The following is a 15,661-nucleotide window of genomic DNA, read 5'->3' on the forward strand; positions in this document are numbered from 1 at the left end:
TCTGGAATGTCTATTGTAAACACTGTACAATCAAAGATGTCCACAACTGCATAGCACTCATGTTTTGAATGTTTTGGGCTTTTGAACTTACAACAGTTTAAAAAGAGCTTAAATTAAGCACTGGAAGCAACCTTTTGAATTCTCGCCATTATGCTAAAATGCAGAGTTTTACTACTGGTGCCCCTGTGTTGGACAAGCCATGTTTTATCCACAAAACTCAAATGTAGCAGAAATCCTTGGTTGAAGGTTTCTTCACATGTACAATTCAGCTGATGAGGCTATTCAGCAAATAACCCAATGTCACTCTCTCTGAACCTGCATGCAGGTTTTTTCTGCGCTGTCATCAGCGTCATTGATTCAAACTTAATTGTGGTAGCAGCAGGGTTGTCAATCATTTTGATTGTTACAATACAGCAAGTAGGCCAGTGCTTCTGCAATGCATCATGTTACAGTTCTGAAGGGCATTGATCCTCATGAAACAGCCCAATGCTACACTCTCAAGGTTGGCTTTTTTCAAAACTTTCCAACCAGGATCTTTCATTCACACAATTCTTGTTAGTGTCAAAGCCTTTGAAGATGTTCTTGCTGGCTCAGTGGCAAGTGTAATAGTGACCTACAAGGTATCCGTTTGCAGGTCACAATGATACAGTAGCACCTGGGAGATGACCCGTCTGGTGTGTTGACAAGCTTGGCAGCTCATGGAAAATGTATTGGAACAATCACTTGGCACAGAGAATGCTGGCAGCATTTTCATTTACTGATTCAGTGTACCCAAGTTCTCATGTCAGGAGCCATGCAGAGGCACAGTCAAGGGGCCAATGACATGTAGACTTGAAGGTTCATGACTCGACTAGTCCCACTGTCTCAAGCAAAGAAAGCAACAAATATTGCCACATAAGTGGAACAACACTTGTGTATGCACGTACTGACAGAGATTCACCCACAGAAAGAAGTCTTAGTAGGTTTGCAGGTTGGCAGAGCTTCCTGATAATTCATTGTTGGTTGCCTTTTTTCCGTTCTGAAGGACTCACTCCCAGCTTTGAAAATGTATGCATGCAAACCCTCGAGTTAAATAGGAATCATGTGGGCATTGTGCCAATTCAGCACCCATTTGTAGGGTTGCATCCATCCAAAATGTTGGGGTCCACCCACTCACCAAGGTTCACCCAATTCAAACTTTGCTGGGCGCTATCCTAGTCTTCCACTCCATGGGATGATTCAGGTCTGATTCTAGATACCTTTCTAACATCTGGCCATATCTGGGTCTGTCTCTTCAGCCTTCACTCTCCAAGGTAGGTAGACACAATGACCATATATTGCCAAATCATAGCCCACTCACTCTCAAAGGACACAAAATTTGGCTGTTTTACTGTGAACTGGATTTTACAAAAGGATTACCGGTAGGAACACCCTCCTGAGTACCACAAAAGAACTCTATACAAAATGACTGCTACCAGACAGCAGAGCCCACAAAGTCCACTGTGGAGGAGACTTGTGCATGGAATATAGTACATCTGGGGCACCCTATCCCTGGGAGGCTTTGGGTCTTTAATGGGCACAGAAAACATGTGTTTCCTGATAGGCGTCATATAAAAACCTAAGAGAAAAAGTTTAGTTAACCAATCAAGTCAAATAATCTCTACTCTTGTTTCTGCTTTCCTGGCCTTTCCTTCAGAGAACAATGTTGCTGACGATACAGCACAAGAGCACAATGCTACAAACCTTGAGCCGTATACCAATCATGTTGGTTAGTGTAAATTATTTGGATGATTGTAATGTGGAGAGGGTTTTAGGTTTACTCAGTACTACATAAAATCTATGTTAGCTCCCTCTGAATATGCACTGCCTAGGTTTTGTAGAGGTATAATTTAATTTGTGGATATTGAAATACAATTGCTTGCTTTGAGTGTAAGTGTGTGTTTGGGATCTTACTGATTTTCTGTTTGTTGAGAACATTTGGTTGATTGATTTTGAAAAAGCAAATCACATTGCTATAAAATGGGCCCTTGTCATGCATGAAAACGTGACCCAGTCCTGGCATTTCACTCTGCATACTGAGACTCACATGACCTTTGCCACAATGTGAAAAATATAACAACTGCTGCCTAAAAAGATACCTGAGCACAATTGAGCATGCAAAAAAGGAGTGGTCAAACAAAGTTGTACTGTGTGTCACAAAGCTCAGTAGGATCAAAAGAAAATTGACACAGAGATTTGGGAAAAACATTTATTATGCATTGTTACAGACGTGGTTCAGCTAAGTGAAATGGAACTCAGTAACAGGGTGACCTTCTCCATGGGAATTAAACTATCAAAAGTCTCTGAGTGACCAATTCTCAGCTCAGGCATCCCTTCCCTGGTATATTTTTTCCCTGTTCAATTACTCAGAGTCTTAGAGGTTTAAGTGTCCCCACATCTCTTTATTGGGTCTTATTTCTTTTCACTCTTGTCCTCTGCTGCTTGTCCTTGACTCCATGGAAGACCACCATACTCTCATATCTCTACCTGCACCTGAACGTGCACCTGAACATTAGGCTGTTGTGATGGCAGAAGTCAGGGCTGGGTGACTATTGGATGAGTCCCAAAAGCGCCTTGCATGGTGCTGGCCAACTGGGTTCTCTGCATACAGTCAGACTGGTGCCTTCTTTATTCGTGCAGGATTCTAGCTCTGAAACCCAAAGTCGACAAGTCACAAAGGTCTTGAACCTAAGGAAATCTTTGTGTCTCCTGTTTCGGCCCTTTGAATTCTCCTGTGCCTCTTATATACCTCACACATTCCCTTATCCTTAATGCAGTACTTTAAGCCATGTAGTGCTCCTTCATCTTCTCTTCCACTCATCCAATCTGTTCTATAATGTTACCTTCTTTCCACATGTTTTACGTTCTACCCCCATTTCGGCATCATCCTCCACCTTCTTACTTACTCGATCTCGCTCAAACACCTTCTGAATGGACATCTCTTCTCCCTGTCTAACACTCCTTCCAACTGCCTACCTAAGAAGGTCCTGCTCCCTTCTCTGGTATCTACTAAAACCAACTCTCAAATGAACTGTTCTCCTTTAACTCTTCCTCTTGCCACCTCCCTCCTGCTGTTCTTTACCTCCTCCTTCTTCTTCAACTACTCATCAAATCCTTGTTTCTGGCCACCTCTCTTTATTTCTCAAATCCTCAAGGTCTGACTACAGTATGTCTTATTCAATACCACTTTGTTTTCTCCTTTGTACATTGGTTTTGTTATCATACTATTCTTTTTTGACAGTTCAGTCAAAGCTTTCGTTCTCCTGTGGAGTCACGATGTATCTAAACTGCTTATTCTTGTTAGCGTCTTGTATATTTCTAGATCAGAGGTTACCAATTCAAAAATATGTTAATTCTGGTACCTTCTGTAAAATAAGGAGCACGTTTAAATCTAGGTTTAAGGTGGGTTGGGTCTGTGTATAACTTCCCTACCTTCTTTTTAGGACATAATAAACATAGTTATTGTTGTTTTAGTAATAATTAGTATATTATTATTATTATTATTATTATTATTATTATTATTATTATTATTATTATTGTATTTATTGAGCGTGGACCTAGCTTTGAGAAGCAACAGGGCGCTTTCCAGAGGTATTTAACAATACAGGTACACAACAGAGCGCTTTCCAGAAGAATACAATATTACAGATGCATAATTGAGTACTTTTCAGAGGTAACAACAGAACAGATATACAGCAGGGGTAGGACAAAGAGGGGCACTGAGGAGTGATAAAGCCTTATGGGTTGGTGGGTAGGAGAGGGGCGAAAGGCATATAGCAAGTCATGTGGCACAGGGGTGACTTGATGGCCTTTGTATTGAGGAAGTGAGGCTCCTTGAAAAGGTGGGTCTTGAGTTATTTAGTCAATTGTAGGAGTGTGGGGATGTGCCACATGCTGATGGAAAGGAGGTTCCATTGTTTGTTTGTTTGTTTGTTTATTTATTTATATAGCGCTCTTGACCCGGGGGTATATATGCGCTTTGAACATCAGGTTACAGGTAAAAGACAATAGTACAGTATTGATAGGGCATAGATAATAGTATTCAAACAATATACATAAAATTGGACATTCGGAGTGCATACATATGTGGTAGGACAGTTATTTGTTGGTTAACCAGGAAATGACCTTGGTTCTGAAGGGTTGGAAAGTAGGTGTAAATTTAATATCCAGTGGGATGGAATTCCAGAGTTGTGATGCCAAAGTTGGGAAGCTGGATCCTCCAGCTCTTTTGAGGGAGTATTTGGGAACTGTTAGTTGTAATGAGTTGGACGATCTGGTGGTTCTAGTGTTCTGTCTTAGTGTAAATTTGTTCGAGAGGTAGGGTGGGGCAAGATGATTGAGGGCTTGGGGTGTAGGCAGAAACGGCTTGTTTTCTGGTCCTATCCTTTTTGCAGCAGCAGATTTCAAGTCTTCAAGTGTCCTGGCGTCTGGTGGTGCGCTGTCCACCAGTTTATCTGCGAGTTAGCAGGGTGGCTTGAGGGCAACAGCCTTATAGAGGATGCAGGAAGACTTGAAGGTGATTTGTGGGTGCAGTGGGAACCGGTAAAAGTGGATAAGGGCCAGGGTGATGTGGTTGCATCTGCATAGACCATTGATGAGGCATGCAGCTGCATGTAGGACACTTCTCAGGGGCACGGGGGAGGACGACGGGAGGCCTTCAAGGAGGGTATCGCACCCATCCAGGTGGGATGGGACCAGTGCTTGAATGGTGGATCTAAAGCTGTCCATTGGGGGGAAGGGCTTGACTTTCCGCAGGAGGGAGATCTGATACCAAGCTGTCTGAGTTTTCTTAGCTGTGTATTTTATGAAGGAGAGGTGTTTGTCGATGTGGAACCCGTGGGAATTGGCACATGAGGTAAGATCGGGTGTGAAGCCCTCAAGGTTCATGGTTGATAGCCAGGTGTGCATGTCTGGGTGTGCAGTGTTGTTGTTGAGTAGTAGGAATTCAGTCACTTGAAATCACTGACTCGGAAAGATGAAATCACTAATTTCATGGGTAAAGGATGTGGTATGGAAAACAATGTATGGCAGCATGTATTCAGTTTGTATAGATCAATCTGTGCATTTGCAATGACACATGCGTTGAAAGGGACCTTTAATAATACTTTTTTAATGTTTTATTTGTTTAGTTGATACATCAACTTTTCAAATTCATGATTAAGAAAATTTAAAATGACAATTAACTTTTAGATGTCTAAAATTCATCATATTCTATACAAAGCAAATTCAACCTATACAAGAAAATAAAACATTAAAAAAAGACAATAATATCTATTTGCTGCTTAGTTAGGCATGTACAACATAGTTAACTATTGTGTTATTCGGCGCAAGCTACAGCAGGTGGAACAATATCCAAAAATTGCCAAATTGCAATATGTATTGCCATTCTTGGATTCGAAAACAATTGTTGCCAAATTTGATGCTGGGATACATGATTCTGAAACAATAATTTGTCCTTAAAACATCTATTTCTCACACTACTCACAGCCTCACAGTCTACTAACAAGTGTTGCAACGTTTCAATTTGGTTCTTATCCATACAATAACAACAAAAATTTTGCTCAATGGTTATCATTCCTCTCCTTTTCAAAATATCACGTGTAGGCCACAAATTCAGCCTAAGTCTCATATATTTTCTACGATGAGTAGAGCAGGGACATTTTTCCAGGTAGGTAGCTGCTGTTCCATACTTTTTATGCCCAAACGAAAAGATGTCAAAGTCTTTAAGCGACATACACTTTGTGATAGTCTCAACCCAATCATGCTGAAGAATCTTAGTTTTTGCTCGATCGGGATTCTCTATCAAAAGTGAAACAGTCAAATTTTCCTTATGCATAGCTTCCATCACATGCTCTCTCCCTATACGTGGAAAATTGTTTTTTGACAGAAAAAGATTGAATGCCACAGTTTGCAACATGCATGATTTATTACACCTTCTAGGAGGGAGATCTGATACCAAGCTGTCTGAGTTTTCTTAGCTATGTATGTTATGAAGGAGAGGTGTTTGTCGATGTGGAACCTGTGGGAATTGGCACATGAGGTAAGATCGGGTGTGAAGCCCTCAAGGTTCATGGTTGATAGCCAGGTGTGTATGTCTGGGTGTGCAGTGTTGTTGTTGAGTAGTAGGAATTCAATCACTTGAAATCACTGACTCTGAAAGATGAAATCACTAATTTCATGGTTAAAGGATGTGGTATGGAAAACAATGTATGGCAGCATGTATTTAGTTTGTATAGATCAATCTGTGCATTTGCAATGACACATGTGTTGAAAGGGACCTTTAATAGTACTTTTCACTACTCCTTTTCCTCCTTAGCATCAGTTTGAGGATCAGATAGATGAAATACTACATTTCATAACTTCATTTTCTGTTTGTCTTGTTGCTGTCTGTTCCTTGAGCATGTTCTTAAAGTGTAGGTTCCTTCACTTTCCTAGTATGTTTCCTCCTGCACATCTCTGTAAGCAAGAGCTTCTCAGAACAAATGAATCAAGGATAATTCCATTTGAAAGTGGCTGAAACATTTTTGCTAAGAAGATATTCTTCATTCAGTATTTATTATTCACATTTAGTACAAGATGGCTGAGAATTCCTCTGAAAGCGATAATCCCTTTTCAATATAAGCTATGTAATGTTAAAATTTAAATTTTCAATATATATGTATTGCAAACATGGCTTAAAAAAATGTGGGAAAGTGGATGTTCACTTTTCAGTTTCAGAAATTCAAGTGGAACCTTAGATGGCTGCAACTTTTCATTTTGGGAACATTATAGTCCCTTATTTATCTATGTGCAAAAAAATGGGCACATTTTCAGTCTTTGTAATGTAAGTGCAATTTGAGATAGGCGCAAAGTGTTTTAAAAAGAAAATAGTCCCTTATTTAGTTTCCAAAACTCATATGCTAAAAGAGATGCTAAAAGAGATGGTCAAACTCTATTGGCAAGGGGACTGTTCCTTTTCTCTTTTTGATATTTAATTATAAAAAGATTCAAAATGGCAGACAACACAACAATGTATATGTGCATAGGACAACAAATCTCCCCATTCAGAGCAATTTCAATGTGAGAGTACACCTATTAATAAATGTCATTTCTTTCATTATGTTTGCTATCCTGGGTGTTAGCAGTGCATGGCGGTGGCACTAGTTATGGTTGCATAGATTACCATAACTGGCAAATTTCTTTAGTTTTTCAAAATTACTTTACAACCATAATGTCCCTTTAACAAAAGTGTGTTCACTGAATTTCATAGTTTTGTTTAGTGCAACTTAACCAAACGTCCCTTTAACAAAACGTTTTTCACTGAATTTCATAGGTTTTTACAAAGGCAACCTAATTTCCAGCAACTTTCTCTTTACAAACTTTTCACTTAAAAATCATTCTCCACTGCCATATATTAGCTGTGACATCTGTGGAAATTATAGCTAGTTCGCAGATGTACTTGTGGCATATTGACATCAATATAAACCAAAATCGTTGGGGAGGACACTATTATTTTTTCTTTTAATAGAAAAATTATACGTATAGCAACAATACAACCAATCAATACAATTATGTTTTACATCTATATAAAGTTACACCTTTGGACATTTAAAAACTGATTTTAAAATCATAACACATTGTTATGGATTGTACCAAATGCTGAACAAAACTGTGGACACTTGTTAAACAATGGACTTGAACACCTCAGAGGCACTGAAACAGAAAATTCATATAGTAAAACACATACTTTCAAAGCGTAGTAAGTAAACAGAACCTTTCCTTTCTAATGCAAACATTCACTTTGTAATTTTAATACATGTGTACAACTTTTTCTTAACTAAATGTAAACATATAATTGAATAGAAATGACAAGCACACTTGAATGGCTAGAACTGTACTTCCCAAAAGAAGATATAAGTGATGAAGAATGTAGTAATGGTAAATAAATTCATACACTGTACAAAAAATATAATTGTGGAATATATGCATACATTATCGAAATGCATCTATTAGTTTTGTCTTAGAATTTACAATGTAGAACAACAAGAAGAACAAAATAATCATTCGGAACAAAAAGTGGAAAACAATGAAAAAATATTACAGAACACTGAAATTCAAATGAACAAATGATGTGTACAAATTTGTATTTTGTTTTTTATTTGACTTGTATAGAGCCCCTTAAACCAAAGTGCTGAACAAAAATTGAAACATGGTAAAAACAAATTGAGTCAGCAGTTAAATCCAGAGGGCAATCACTTAGGGGTGTTGAAGGAGGTGTGTTTTTAGAGAACCACGGAAAAGGGAATAGAAGTGGCAGAGCATTCCAGTAGAGGGGAGCTAGTAGTTCAAAAGATCAAATGGGAGACTAAGCACAGGGGGGACGAGGAACAAGGATTCTAAAGTGAGAAGAAGACCGGAGAGGGCGAGAAGGAATGTAGAAAGATATGCATGCAGTAAAATAGTTAAGAGCAAGGCCATAGAGAGATTTAAAAACGAGGCAAACAAAGCTACATTTAATTTGAGAGAAGAAGACACAATAGACGGATAGAAGAGTTGAAGACTGATCTTAAAGGGGCAAGACGAGATCTGGAAAGGCCATACAGAGTGGTAGAATAGTAGACAAGACGAGAAAAGATCAGGGAGGAGATTAAAAGTGTGGATGCTTAAAAAGTGAGAAATGGGCGTGTTTGGCAGATATTATGAAGATGAAAGTGACAGGAATGAGAAGTAAGGGAAATATGATGGGAAAAGTAGAGATTTGAGTCGAAGTGGAGACCAAGTTTATGAGCTGTGGTTGAAATTGGGAGCTTAGAAGGTGGGAAGGATATAAAGGGAGGTGAAGGTGAGGAGGACGAGTGTTTGCATGGAAGAACAATACCCCAGTCTTCCTTGCATTAAGGGTGAGAAAATGAGTGGACATCCAGGATTTAATGGCGACAAGGCAAGCTGGAAGGGTGTGATGAACATCCAGAGAAAAGGAGGAAAAGGATAAGAATAGTGGAGTGTCATCTGCATAGATGTGATGTGATAGACCAAAAGGAGAAGATAACAGCAGTGAGATGTGATGTGTATAAGGAAAAGAGAAAGGGGCCTAGAACTGACCCTTGAGGCACCCATGATTTAGTGAGAAAGACGAGGAGGTCTTGCCCGCCCAGGAGATAGGGAAGGTTCGGTTGGACCGATAGGAATCGAACCAGGACAGAACAGGACCTGTGAGACCAAATGAAGACAGTGAGGTCAAGAGTAAAGCATGATCCACAATGTTGAAAGCAGCGGATAGGTCAAGAAGAATAAGAAAAGAAGAGTGCTTGGTGTAGTGAGCCGAAGGAAGAGAGTTTAGCACAGTGATCAAAGCAGTTTCGGTAGAGTGGAAGGGATGAAAACCAGATTGAAATAGAGAAAGACGAGTGGAGTCAGTGACAAATAAGGAGATTTGGGAATAAAAAATATGTTCTAAAAGTTTAGAAACATATGATAGAAGAGAAATCGGACAGAAATTGGAAAAAATCAAGGGAGTGGCTGTGGGTTTCTTGAGGGTAGGAATAATAAATGCGTGTTTAAAAGATCCAGGAAAAATAGACCTAGAAAGACAGATGTTAATGAAAGAGACAAGAAAAGGTCCAAGAAGAGGATAGACCTTGGGGATGAGTGCGGAAGGAATTGGGTCAGTGGGAGAGGCAGTAGGCTGAGCTATTGCAGAACTATCCACATATGTTAAAAATCAAGTTATACTAAATCTTGACTGCCCTATCTGTACCTGTGACCCATTCCCCGTCAATCACCCCAATCATTCCTAGAAAATATGAATGATAAATGTTTTGATGACATTTCTATCCCTAATTCAACCAATCAATAACATATACCACCCCTAAATGCCCCTGTTTTTGTTTCCCACAGTGATTCTCCATCCCTATCTTAAAGTGCATTAATTTAAATATCATGTAAATATGCCTAATATGTATTTGTTTTTTAAAATTGCAATTGGAAGTCTGCAGACTATATGGCTGTTCGTGTCCAACATTATATTATAGTAGCAGGATATGGGTGTCTGATGTTTTCGAACATAGTGCCATGTCCATGGCGCCATTAGCAGACTTTTAATTGGTTTGCAAATGTCTTGACATGACTGCGGTCTCGGTAGGCTGCTCGAGTGACATCACATCCTGTGCCAATATTCGTGATCAATGGACATGTCCATAACTGACTGACACAGTTTAAATGAGTTCACAAACTTTATTACACAGCGGCAGTCTAACAAGGGGTCCCGAGTGACATCACACCCTCCGCCGATGTTCACGATCAATGGAAATGTCCATATCTATGTTTTCATTAGTTTGCGAACGGCAATGTATGGCCGCGATCGTTGCAGCGCATATGCGTGACATCACAGGGGTGCGCTATAGTTCACGAACATCATCACATCACCACGCCCATGTGGCATGGGGATGTGTCTTTGTTTCAAGGACATCATGAAATTCAGTTTTCCGTCACTCTAGCAACTCTGAAGTTGAAATGGTGCCCTTCCACAACTGCTAGTAGAATTCTTAGTTGTTCGCCAGACTTTTTACAACTTTGTACAACCTTTTTGAGACTCAGAAGTCTGCGGACCCACCCATTTCTTTTATAAATTTTCAATTTGGCAGAGCACGAGGGTGGAGCCACATTTTGGGAGCTGGAGAATCTGCTTGTGGAGGTGACAATGGCATCTGTCATGGCCATCCCTACCCCTCAGGACCACCACCACCACTTGGAGGACCTGGGCAGGGGAAAAGGGGCAATGCAGCAGATGAGCTGATAGAGAAAGAGGAAGATGAAGACGTAGTGGAAGAGCTACCTACTACATCGATTGGTCAGAAGGAGTCACGGGTGTGGAGGTTTTCCACCACGGTGGGAGGAGTGCCGAAGGCTCAGGCTGCCTGTGTGTGCTGCAATGACTGTGGAGCCGCACTCAGTTGTGGCCAGAAGTGGCGGTACTCCTCAAGCACCACCTCTATGCACCATCACACCCAGACCCTTCACCTGAATGTGCTTAGGAAGGCAGTTCTCTTCACAGGTCATCAAGGTACCTCCACTACTGTGCCCTCAATTCCACTGCAGTCGGGCAGAGGATTCCTCTTGTTGCCTCCATGCCGTACAGGAAGCTGTTAACCCATACCTTTCATGCACAACTGGCTTGTGTATCTACTGCAATGCACTCATCTGGAGGGCAGAGAATTCCACAGTGCCTTTGAGGCTGCTGTTAAGGCCCATGTAAAGGATTGCCTCACCTTTGTTTTTTTAAGCAGTGCTCCACATCTTCTCTTGCCCACCTGTCCCTCCCTTATGGTGGTTGGTGCCCCTACCCTCTCCCATCCTCAGTCCTTTTCTTTATCTGCCTTTCAAAAAGAACAACAAAAAAAATCAAAACTAAAACAAAAAATACAAAAAAGGGTCCTCTCAAAGTTTCAAAATTCAATGAAAAAAAAATTGTTTCGTCTTGTAGGTTCTTTCTACTAGGTGTATGCTTAAAGGTGGACTATATAGGAATCTATAATATTTTGATTGGCATCAACATCTATGTCAATGACAATTCTGGAGCATTTGTGTAGCATAGAAGAAAAAAAGGTGACAGAAATAATGTTCTGTTCCATCTCCTTCTCTGCTGTATAAAGAATGAAACATCGGCCCTCATTACAACACCGGCGCTAAACCATGGCGCTATTAGCACCATGGTTGCTGCCGGTATTGTAACGAGTCCGCCATGGTGAAATGGGGAAGTATCACCCCATTCCAAGGTTGGTGGGGCGGTACTTCCCCATTTCACCATGGCCCTTCCCCATTCCCATTCTTGCCCCACAGGGCATATTGCGTATGGGTAAAGGCAGTAATTGCGGTACCGCAAATTGCGGTACCGTAATTATCACCAGGGTCCCTTTGCGGGTCCCTGCAATAACGGCTGGTTTCAGCCACCGTTATGGGAATTGGGCGCTAAGGGATTACTGGTACCGGTACCCTTAACGGTACCGGTAATCCCTTAGCGCCAGGGTCGTAATGACCCCCATAGAGTGTAACATAATTGCAAGGTGTTTCAGCCATACTCAAGGCTTTGCACTTCCCATTCACATTGCACCAACAAACACAATGACCTCTTGTGCTTTTCTTCACTCTTGAAGTTGGGTGAGAATATGTCCGCAGACAAGACAATCAAAAAAGGGGTTTCAACTTCACTTTACTGCTTCTTTTCTCACTATAATGTTGTCTCTTAATATAGCCTTTTATTCTTCTAACACTATTATCTTAATATGTATTTGTAAAATATGTACTTTAATTGCATACTCTTCTTCTTTCTATTTCATTTCTTTCACAGAATTCCAAATATTAGAAAGAAAAATCTAATTTCCAACACTTGTTAGAGGTGCTCCATCTTTTCTAAAAATGTTCACTGCAGCATGTCATATGTGCTCATTTTCAAAAGATGCCATTTGTATATCTTGTACGAATGCACATACAGCTTTATTGAGATTCCGCCTTGCTTTTTAAATTTGTGGACACAACAAATTTGATCTTTTCTACATTTGTCTTTAAGTAATTTGTGAAAAAATAAAAACATTGTGGAAAAAGTTCCATTAGCCTACTAAAAGCATCTTTCATGGCAAACTACAAAGATATAAAAGTAGAGATTCCAAGCTGTTCTACATATATCTGCACCTAATTAATCCTTGAATCTCCAAAATCTGAAAAGCCTTCTTGTTGAGGTCCATGCTTTCAGCAATTCAAACAAGAAATGAAGCACTTGCTACCCTGTCCTCCCCTGCAGTTGAACTCCTCCTCCACAAAAAGAAAGCCTGATTGCCTCAGCATTCTCTGCAGTCCAGATGAAAGGGCCCAGTTGGCACATATGATCTGTCCGCGAACAGTCGCAGACTCCCATGGACTTAAATGCACAGGACAGAGCTTTGTCCCTTTATACCTTTATCTCTGTGACATTCCTCGATTGTCTACATTCAAACAGTCACACACCCATCCACCAATCACATCGAAAAACTCTACATTTAACGCTGTAACCTTAGCTCAACAGATCAGATGTATCTTTTAACTTCAAGAGTGTGTTTGTGCTGTGATTCAAAGCCTCCTCATCACAAACTACAGTGCAAACATTTACATGCCACAATCTACATCTAAGAAGACATACTACAGGTATTCTTTTAATTTTCAAAAGTGATTTTTCAAAAGTAATTTATGTACCACCTTTTTTAATAATATAACTTAATCAACAAGCAATGAGCTTTGCTGGAGAACATGCTTCACTGTAGCAGCAGTTAGCACTTTAAAAACTATTTCTCCATACATAGTCACCTACATGTGCAACTACTTATACCACCCCACACTTTCTTAGTTGCCAACAAGCCCCATTCCAATCTACAGATCCTTATCAAAAACAGTGCTTTCTTCTCTCCATTCTAGAACATGCACTTCTACATGTTAGCAACTATGCAATTTAATAATAAAAAGTACCTCCATTATTAAACTACAGTACAACCAACATGTTCACCTTTAACACAAATGACCTGGTTTATGTGAAAACTGTAGCACACCTTTATATTACATAACCTTCCCTTTACCTTCAAGACAACTGCAAAAGTGTATTCTATGCTACAAAACACTCCACTGAAGCACCCACCCCAATAGTTCATTACTACTTTTAAAAGTAATTCTGCTTCCATATTGAATGCCATCGCCTACTATTTATACCGGGAACAATTCCATAATTAAAAAATACCTTAATTATCAACCTAAAGTACCACACATATTGCCACCTTCATCAAGGATTAGCAATGCCAACAGTTTTGCATTTTTTACACACATGGAAACGACACTTGTCAAACACTGCCATATTATTATTAACTGGCACTTGATGGTAGCAGGTGCAACATGGTGCAAGCACGTGACCATCTGATACCAGTGCAAATACTTATAATAAGCCAAAACCGTTGCCTTTACCAATGATTATGTTCAACAGCTATTCAGTGAAAGACACATATAGTTCTTATGCATTATCTTTCTGAAGACAGACCTCTTTACAGCACCAATTAACACATTAACCCTCAAGAACCTGCTCTAAAAACACTAGCAGACACTTGACGAGAAACCTATATGGTAATGCCTGATTAAAGCAAGCTGAAACAGTTCCCATTAGAAGGTGTTTTGGGCAGAGAGGGGCATGAACTTTGTGGGAATTGCTATAATGATTACCATGGTCATGCACTGTCAATGGCTGGACAAATAACCAAACAACGCATAGAAGTTGGATGTCCCTCCTCATATAGCATTCCTCCTTATGTGTACTCTAATATAGCAGTTTTAGCTTCTAGGTGGCTCTAGGCAAACTAAAACTAAACATCCTTCTCTCAAAAAGATACCACTGCTTCCTATGCCACTATATTGTACGTCCTACCCTTTAACATACTTTATTTCAGCACCCATCGCTCAACTTTATTGCTTTTATAATGCCTTCTGCTACCATAATACATTCCATGCCCTACTACTTATACCAGTGCACAATTATCACATGTACCAACAACCTTTCTTTTACATTTACAGAAAAAACAAGATTACCAAAGAAAATTACAGAAGAAAGAAAACTCTTCCATTTCTACATTTAGCATATTAATGTGACATGTATGTTGCAACAATTGCAATAACATTACTATACTGTGTATTATCCTAAAATATCCCTTTATAATATACTTTATTATATTATACATTTACTCATTCCATTGTAGCAATTACACTGTTTTGCATTACAGAACAACATTCCTCCCTTTTAAATAACACCACCACTACCTTATACACTAACCCCACCACTCTGCAACCCATATCACTACAAATACCTATCATGTACCAACACTTATTCCACAAACCACTTCCCAATTGCAATCTATAATTTGCCCAACACCACAGAGTTCTAAAACCTCTAATTCTGCCAAAATGTTCTACCATATATACATCTCTCTAACTCATGTTACTCCCACAACAACCTCCTACCTCATCCCAGTACTAAACATTATTCTACATCTTCATTTATATGTGAACATATTTATGAAGTTTTACTATTTCTTGTGTGTAATACAGTACATTTATTTATGAATGCATAGTTTAACTTATGTATTTAATGTTAATTTTTAATCTTAAACGTTTATTTTTTTTTGTTATCACCCCTATAAAAATAAAAATCTTCATTCCTACACCACTGTACCTTCACTAAAAACAATGCATTAGTTGCTATATTTCCCGATCTTCACACCAGTACTCAAATCACATTATTTTCCATGATCTCCATATCCCACTAACTCATACCAATACACGAGACACGTGCAACACCTTCCTCTACAAATGATTCCCCATACCTCTTATTATCTATACATTCCTCTTCCACATCCTACAACACAATTATAATCTATATTAGTACTACAACAACAACCCTTTTCCTAATCCCAGTACACAGCATTAATCTATATCTTTATGCTTAAAACACTCTGCCTAATGTAACTTCACTAACAAAAAAACATTAATTTCCATATCCACTTAAAAATATCATTAATCACATCAAATTATTTACTATTATACCCTCATCCCTCTTACTCATAGCACTACTCCACATATCAACATACTCTTCTTGTACACT

The sequence above is a fragment of the Ambystoma mexicanum genome, chromosome 10 (assembly GCF_040938575.1).
Source record: "Ambystoma mexicanum isolate Mex_15411 chromosome 10, UKY_AmexF1_1, whole genome shotgun sequence".
In the NCBI taxonomy this organism is placed as follows: domain Eukaryota; kingdom Metazoa; phylum Chordata; class Amphibia; order Caudata; family Ambystomatidae; genus Ambystoma; species Ambystoma mexicanum.